Here is a 7,962-nt window from a genome sequence, read left to right on the forward strand (position 1 = left end):
TACAGATAATATTTCAAAAGGTGAACATATACTAAATAAAATCATATTAATATTCAATAATTATGTTGACTCTAATATTTAATTTCTAAAAGGTACCTCTGAATATAAACTCTATTCAATCCTGAAGTATTATATATTAAAAATAAATCAAGGGTGGTCTCTAATGGTACAAAAATCTTCTTTATTCAATACATGAAGTAGACTCCACACAGGTCACAATGTTTCGGGTGATACCCCTTTGTCATGTGATTCATAGGCCTTCCATTTGTGTTGCTTATATAGCTAATACACCTATCATTAATTAAACACCTGTAAACACCTTGGCTAGGTATACTACATTTAAAAACATATACCGCCATCTAGTGGACGAAAATTAAAAACACCTACATTTTAAGACAACCAGAACAAAGATTGTCAAAACATAATTTATACCTTTGTTACATTTTAAATGCATAATTTTTGTAAACATCATCTGAAATATTATACTACATATACAATGTAACAAAAAAAATGCAACACAGCAAAACTAGCATAAGTTTAATGCAAACACATCAGCTGTATTCATTCTAAAAAATAACTGCAGATAAAACCAGTTCAGTAAAAAAAACAGACCAATTTATTTCTAATTTCTCTATTCATGCATTTTGGCTCTAATGTATCTAATTGGAAGATCCAGTAGGTCTCCCTTTGTTTTTAAATAAGCTCCCTATTGCCTCCCCTTCTGTTTTTTTTTGTTTTTTTTTAACTTTTTCTATAACTTAGTACCTAAGTTGATTAACCTGATGGCCTAGTTTCAAAAAATGACATGCAACAGGGGCAGTAACAACCTTGCATTCAATATTACTTTTGTGCTCAGTTATACGATCACTTATGCGTCTAGTGGACTCACCCACATAGACACGCCCACATGGGCACTTAATCAAAACTGGAGTTGCATTTAAAATGATCACAAAATAAATATTTGTGTCCAGTATGAGGATGGAAAAAGTATGGGCTCTTAATGAAAGAGCTGCAATTAATACAGCCCAAACAGAGGAAACAACCTAAATTCTTCTTTGAGATATAGGTTTGTGTACTAGTTATGCCTGCACCAATATCTGCCTTAAAGGGACATGAAACCCCAAAAAAATGTATTTCATGACTCAGATAGAGAATACAATGTTAAACAACTTTCCAATTTACTTCTATTATTTAATTTGCTTCCTTCTCTTGTTATCCTTTGCTGAAAGGTTTATCTAGGGAAGCTCATGAGCAGCAGAGAACCTAGGTTGTAGCTGTTGATTGGTGCCTGCATATATATATATATATATATATTGATTGTGATTGGCTCACCCATGTGTTCAGTTAGAAACCAGTAAGGCACTGCTGCTCCTTCAACAAATGATTCTAAAAGAAAGAAACATATTAGATAATAGAAGTAAATTAGAAAGTTGTTTGAAATTGTATGTTCTATCTGAATCATGAAAGAAAAGAAATTGGGTTTCATGTCCCTTTAACTTACTTGATATCTGAATCATGAAATACATTTTTGGGGTTTCATGTCCCTTTAACTAAAACATCCCTCAGGCTCTTACATGCTGGCATAGGGAATGATTGGAATTCCTCTATATTGGAATTACACCTGCTCATTATATCCCAATGTTTCCATATAGGTTTTGCTATCATTGTAGTTTGAGACAAAACACATTTTTTGTGTCCCTTGGATTTGAGTAAGCTAAGCTTTCTCTCTGAATTGGCCGAACATCATCAATGACTTTGTGGATGTGGAAAAGGGTCGGTAAAATCTAGGGATTAAGGAGGGTAATAATATATGAATTAATTCAAACAGAAAATTATGATAGATCAGGCTGATGCTCCTATTAGGTAATAGTGGAAAAATATATTGATGCAATATGTATACGTATAAAAAATCAGATGTTTAATTGTATCTAGGTTGTGAGGCAATTGTATCAGTCATACAATTTGTATAGAAAATACTATATGTACATAAATGTAACAATGCCTATTGAATACCATTAAACAAAAATATTGCATGAATCATATTTCTTTTATAATAAAACTGACAGAATAAAATTCAGTATATGCTCATATGCATATTAACATATAGTAGACATAAATTAGAGCAATACTCTGGTTTTATCGCAACTAAACCCTTTTATTTTATCTGTCCTACAAACTGAACAGGCAAGACAGTTTTTTTTTTTTATCAAAAAACTTATTCAGACATATGTCAGTGATTTGTTTGTCAAGGATTTTGATATTATTTTCATTACTGTAAATTAGTAAATCTCCACAAGTTTTTCAATTTGTCTTCCACCTGCTCATATTCCTGCACAATAATGGCAAACAGGTTATGCAGTTCAGCATATTATTTATTTTTTCACCTCTAGACGACCTGCATGTGCATTAGTCAGTGTCAATCAGTGACAAGCCAGGTCCCTCATTAGTCCTTCAAGCAGAAACCACACACTGGGATGAATGCAGTGGAATATGGAATTAAAGGGACAGTTTGCCAAAAAAAAATGTTCTCCCCTTTAATGTTTTCCCAATAATCCATTTAACCTGCTTGAGTGTAGATTTAGCCTGTGGTATCCCCACCTATACTGAAAGTTTACTCAAATGTTCTTCCCTTTAATTTGTTCCTAATGATCCACTTTACCTGCTGGAGTGTATTAAATTGTTTACAAGTATTTCCATTACCCTTATATTGGCATTTAAAATAGTTGATTTAGCCTGTGTTATCCCCACCTATTCTGAAAGGTTTTGGACTCACGGCCAAGCTATAGCTAAACTGTGTAAATACAGCCAGCAGAAGAAATTACACTCCCAGTGGGGTATAGACAAGATAAAGTAATAAAATGCTAATTTTCCATTGTTCTCTCCAAGTAATGGTGATCGGTTTACAGACAGATATAATATAAAGAAGCAGGTATATGTACACAATGTGATAAAGTAATGAGATCTGATTATACCTACAAGCTCAACCCATTTTATTAGGTTGTAGCTTCAAAACACAAAATTAGCTAATTCATATAGACAAATAAACCTTAAAAAGCAAATCTCATACATTTTATACTCTGCAGCTGGTAAAAAAAAAAGTAATTGAAAACACATTAAGGGAAAAACTATTTTATAGTATACCGTCCCTTAAAATCTAGGCTACTGACAGACATGTGTGCAAAGAAAAAAACTAGTGTACAATGTATCTTTAAAGGTTTTTCTTTGTATAAATGTTTTGTAGATGATCCACTTATATAGCCCATCTGGGTGTGTTTTAGTAAAAATGTATAGTTTTGCTTATTTTTTAATAACATTCTGCTGATTTTCAAACTCCTAACCAAGTCCCAAAGTTTTAGATGCATACAGACTGCTTCTGTTTGTATAATAGGTCTTTTCATATGCAGGGGAGAGGAGGTTTCTGCTTTCAGCCCCTTTCAGTGGGTGTCCAATGCTAATCTCATCAACTGTACTAAATTGGGAGCTTCTAAGTAAGTTTTTAAAAGGTTTTATACAGGATTTTTATATTGGTGTATGTGCATATTATTTTTTTTATAGTAGTGTTTATTACATGCAATTAAAGGGATACTAAACCTAAATTTTTCTTTCGTGATTCAGATAGAGCATGCAATTTTAAACAACTTTTTAATTTACTCCTATTATCAATTTTTCTTAATTTTGTTGGTATCTTTATTTGAAAAGCAGGGATTTAACTTAGGAGTCGGACCATTTTGGTTCAGGACACTGGGTAGTGTTTGCTCATTGGTCGCTATATTTAGCAACCAATCAGCAAACGCTACCCAGGTGCTGAACCTAAAATGGGCTGGCTCCTAAGCTTTCATTCCTGCTTTTCAAATAAAGATACCAAGAGAACAAAAAAACCATTGATAATATGAGTAACTTAGAAAGTTTCTTAAAATTGCATGCTCTATCGGAATCATGAAAGAAAAGAAAAAGAGTTTAGTATCCCTTTAAATGAAAATGTGTATACTGCCCCTTTAAGTACTGCATAACAAAATAGGCGCATACAAACTCAAATTAACCCTTTAAGGACACAGCTTTCTGTTTGCTCAATTGTTCTATGACGGAAAAATTCCGTCATATGTCATTAAGAGGTTAAACTTTTTGTCAACAAAACTTGTATTGTTTTGGAATCTTGGGGCACAACCTTTCAAAAACACCCATAGCAAAGGAAATAATATAAGCAATACTCAATAGAACATGCACAATGGTCAGAATTGCGAATTACATGGAATACAAATGTCTTTGGTCTGTAAGTGGGGACAAAAATACAACTCTGAGATTGAAATGAAATAGTCAAAATAAATGAAAATGAAGCACAATGCTTTTTAACATTTTATGGGGGGTTAAATTCTCAGTTTAATGTCCCTCTAGTGCAATAAAAACCATTTAGATATCTGAGAAAATAGAATATATGTATAATTAAAGGGATATGCATATGATAAAAACATAAAAGCTCCGTTATGTGCACTGTTGCTGTAGTGGGCTGAAACATTTTCATGAAAAAAGCAACGAACAAAGGGGCTGCTGAGACAAATGTTATAATATAGGTACAATTGTTTATAAGATACTACTGCTTGAACACGATCTTATCCACGGTATAGACATTATTAAAGTGTCACCAGTACCAGAGTGAAACAAATATACACGTATTTGTTAAATATAAAACCTGAAGCACTAAGTATAAACCATAAGTAGTGAGAAGGAAAATTTACCTCTAGCGTTAACATAAAAACTATAAATAGCGATGATGTTTAGCGCCACGTACAACAAAAGTGCTTCTTTTAACATAAAACAAAATCATACGCGTGTGTAAAAAAAAACAACCCCTTAGATTTTATTTAAAATGTGAAAGACACAAGAGCTGGCGAATTCAGCTTCTGGGATCAGAATCGCTTATATACTCATAGAGCAGAGGTCCCAAAAGGAAACCCCGGCCTAGTATATCTGATGAATTCATCATATCCCAGAATAGCCTGTAGACCTGAGCTCAATGCACACAACCCGAGGAAGGGTTAGCGAGAGGTTTATTATCATCTCCCACCACGGGACAGGCTGCACCCCGGGGGAATCAAATAAGAAATGGATGAACAGTGTGAACAGAGGCGGCAGCGGCGCATGCACACAAACATGCACTCACCAAACACACACACATTCACCTACTCACAAACAACCACTGCCGCACTCTATAAAATCCTTCCGCCCTCACTTTCTATTTATATAGCTGTCCGTGAAGTGCATTATGGGACGATACAGTCCCGTATGTGGGGCGTGGACTGGAGATTCTAATCTGCTGCACCCTTGTGGTGGGAGGGAACGGTATTAGCATCGCTATTCCTCAGTAAATAAGAGTAAACTTTGAGACAAACGCTGGCTATTCTAGATTTAGGTCAGGTTGATGTTTAAATATGTTAGTCTCCTTTCTGGCCTTCTACATATATACATACTTATATTATGGTTCCTACACGGTTTCATCACAGACCTATGTGACATATTACTAGTATATTGATACCTACACCTACTTAAAGGGACATTAAACACAATTTTTTTCTTTCATGATTTAGATAGAGCATGCCATTTTAAACAACTTTTTAATTTACTTCTATGGTCTAATTTGCTTCATTCTCTTGATATACTTTGACAAAAAAGCATATCTAGATATGCTCAGTAACTGCTGATTGGTTGCTGCACATAGATGCCTCGTCTGATTGGCTCACCCATGTGCATTGCTATTTCTTTAACAAAGGATATCTAAAGCATGAAGCAAATTAGATAATAGAAGTAAATTGGAATGTTGTTTAAAATTGTATTCTCTATCTGAATCATGAAAGATTTTTTTTGGGTTTAGTGTCCCTTTAAGTTTAATGTTGAAATACATAAAAATTATTATTTCCAGGATGAGGCATTTTTAAACACTACTATAAGGCTAATTGCTGACACCAGGCCTCTCCACTAGAGGGGAGTATTGTTTTATTTATAACTAAAAAATGTCTCACTGTTTTTTTCAATTTTACTCACTTTAGTGCAGCACTATATTTATACAGAGAGACTTGTAGTAAGTAACCTCAACAAAATCTTGCATATACCCCCTAGCTCCTTAGTATTTACTTTGCCGTAATAATTATTCATTCTGATATGTACTTTTTACACCAATTGTTTGTGTCCCTTATGCAGTTTGTTTGGCATAATTTAATTTTTGGTTTGTTATTTTATTTTCCCTCCCCAAAGTCCCCCTTTTTTCCATCTATTTAGTCCAGGGGGTCCAAAAGAGGCCCCCTTACATGTCCGGGGGAAATCACTACTTTATTCGATAACCTGTTATACTTTTCAGGGGATTCACCTTATGAGAAAATATGAGGTTATATCTTTATTTGCTTTCTTAGGCAATATGTGTTTTTATAATTGATTCGTCCTTAGATGGAGATTATGTAATGTTAGTGGCTTCTTTTCTTGCATGTTTGGAATCCTGTGACATATTTTAGCTGTTTGTATTTATTTTATCACAATAAAAAAGTTTAAAAAAACACACATAAAAGCTCCGTTATGTGCACTGTTGCTTGTAGTGGGCTGAAACATTTTCATGAAAAAAGCAACGAACAAAGGGCTGCTGAGACAAATGTTATAATATAGGTACAATTGTTTATAAGATACTACTGCTTGAACACGATCTTATCCACGGTATAGACATTATTAAAGTGTCACCAGTACCAGAGTGAAACAAATATACAGTACACGTATATGTTAAATATAAAACCTGAAGCACTACGTATAAACCATAAGTAGTGAGAAGGAAAATTTACCTCTAGCGTTAACATAAAAACTTAACTATAAATAGCGATGATGTTTAGCGCCACGTACAACAAAAGTGCTTCTTTTAACATAACACAAAATCATACGCGTGTGTAAAAAAAAACCAACATAGATTTTATTTAAAATGTGAAAGGCACAAGAGCTGGCGAATTCAACTTCTGGGATCAGAATCGCTTATATACTCATAGAGCAGAGGTCCCAAAAGGAAACCCCGGCCTAGTATATCTGATGAATTCATCATATCCCAGAATAGCCTGTAGACCTGAGCTCAATGCACACAACCCGAGGAAGGGTTAGCGAGAGGTTTATTATCATCTCCCACCACGGGACAGGCTGCACCCCGGGGGAATCAAATAAGATCATTGTGTAATACAGAGGCGGCAGCGGAGCATACACACAAACATACACTCACCAGCCACACACACATTCACCTACTCACACACCACTGCCGCACTCTAACTCCTTCCGTCTTCACTTTCTACTTATATAGCTGTCCGTGAAGTGCATTATGGGACAATTACAGTCCAGTATGTGGTGCGCGGACGGCAGATTCTAATCAGCTGCACCCTTGTGGTGGGAGGGAACGTTACATGTGTTGAGGCGAAAAATTACAGATATCAATGTTGCAGAGAACAAGTGATATGGAATGTTTAAAAATAAAATCTATTTTTACTCTAGTCTAGAATGTATTTCTACAGTATAATATGGTTATTTTTTGTGGGCCGATTGGTTTATCAATAAAACAGGCATGTTGATGGAATCTGCTCACTACACTGCACATACTTCACTTTTAGAAATAACTGTTAAAGGGCCATTTCAGTGGAAAACAATACATGCTTTATGTGTACACCATATCTAGTTTAAAGGGACAGTCAAGTCCAAAAAAATCTTTCATGATTTAAATGGGACGTAATTTAAAACAACTTCCCAATTTACTTGTATCACCAATTTTTCTTTGTTCTCTTGGTATTCTTAGTTGAAAGCTAAAATTAGGAGGTTCATATGCTAATTTCTTAGCCCTTGAAGTCTGCCTCTAATCTGAATGCATTTTGACCACTAGAGGGCATTAGTTCATGCATTTCATATAGATAACATTGAGCTCACGCACGTTAAGTGACATAGGAGTGAGCACTG

At 34.6% G+C, this 7,962-nt stretch overlaps 1 protein-coding gene and 2 non-coding genes across 3 annotated transcripts in view; all 3 read right to left on the reverse strand.

The window, feature by feature from the left end:
- LOC128653527 (uncharacterized) overlaps positions 1-1,386 on the reverse strand; it is a 167,300-nt gene extending 165,914 nt beyond the window's left edge. Inside the window, exon 1 of the mRNA XM_053706877.1 lies at positions 1,333-1,386. The gene's annotated coding sequence lies outside the window, so the exon portion shown is untranslated. The remainder of the gene's footprint in view (positions 1-1,332) is intronic.
- Positions 1,387-4,899: 3,513 nt separating this feature from the next.
- On the reverse strand, positions 4,900-5,237 carry LOC128654806 (small Cajal body-specific RNA 2). The gene has a single exon (XR_008401526.1). It is a non-coding gene; the product is annotated as a small Cajal body-specific RNA 2 (non-coding RNA).
- A 1,750-nt stretch (positions 5,238-6,987) lies between these two features.
- LOC128654805 (small Cajal body-specific RNA 2) lies at positions 6,988-7,335 on the reverse strand. Its single transcript, XR_008401525.1, has one exon. It is a non-coding gene; the product is annotated as a small Cajal body-specific RNA 2 (non-coding RNA).
- Positions 7,336-7,962: the final 627 nt, after the last annotated feature.

The sequence above is a fragment of the Bombina bombina genome, chromosome 3 (assembly GCF_027579735.1).
Source record: "Bombina bombina isolate aBomBom1 chromosome 3, aBomBom1.pri, whole genome shotgun sequence".
NCBI lineage: Eukaryota > Metazoa > Chordata > Amphibia > Anura > Bombinatoridae > Bombina > Bombina bombina.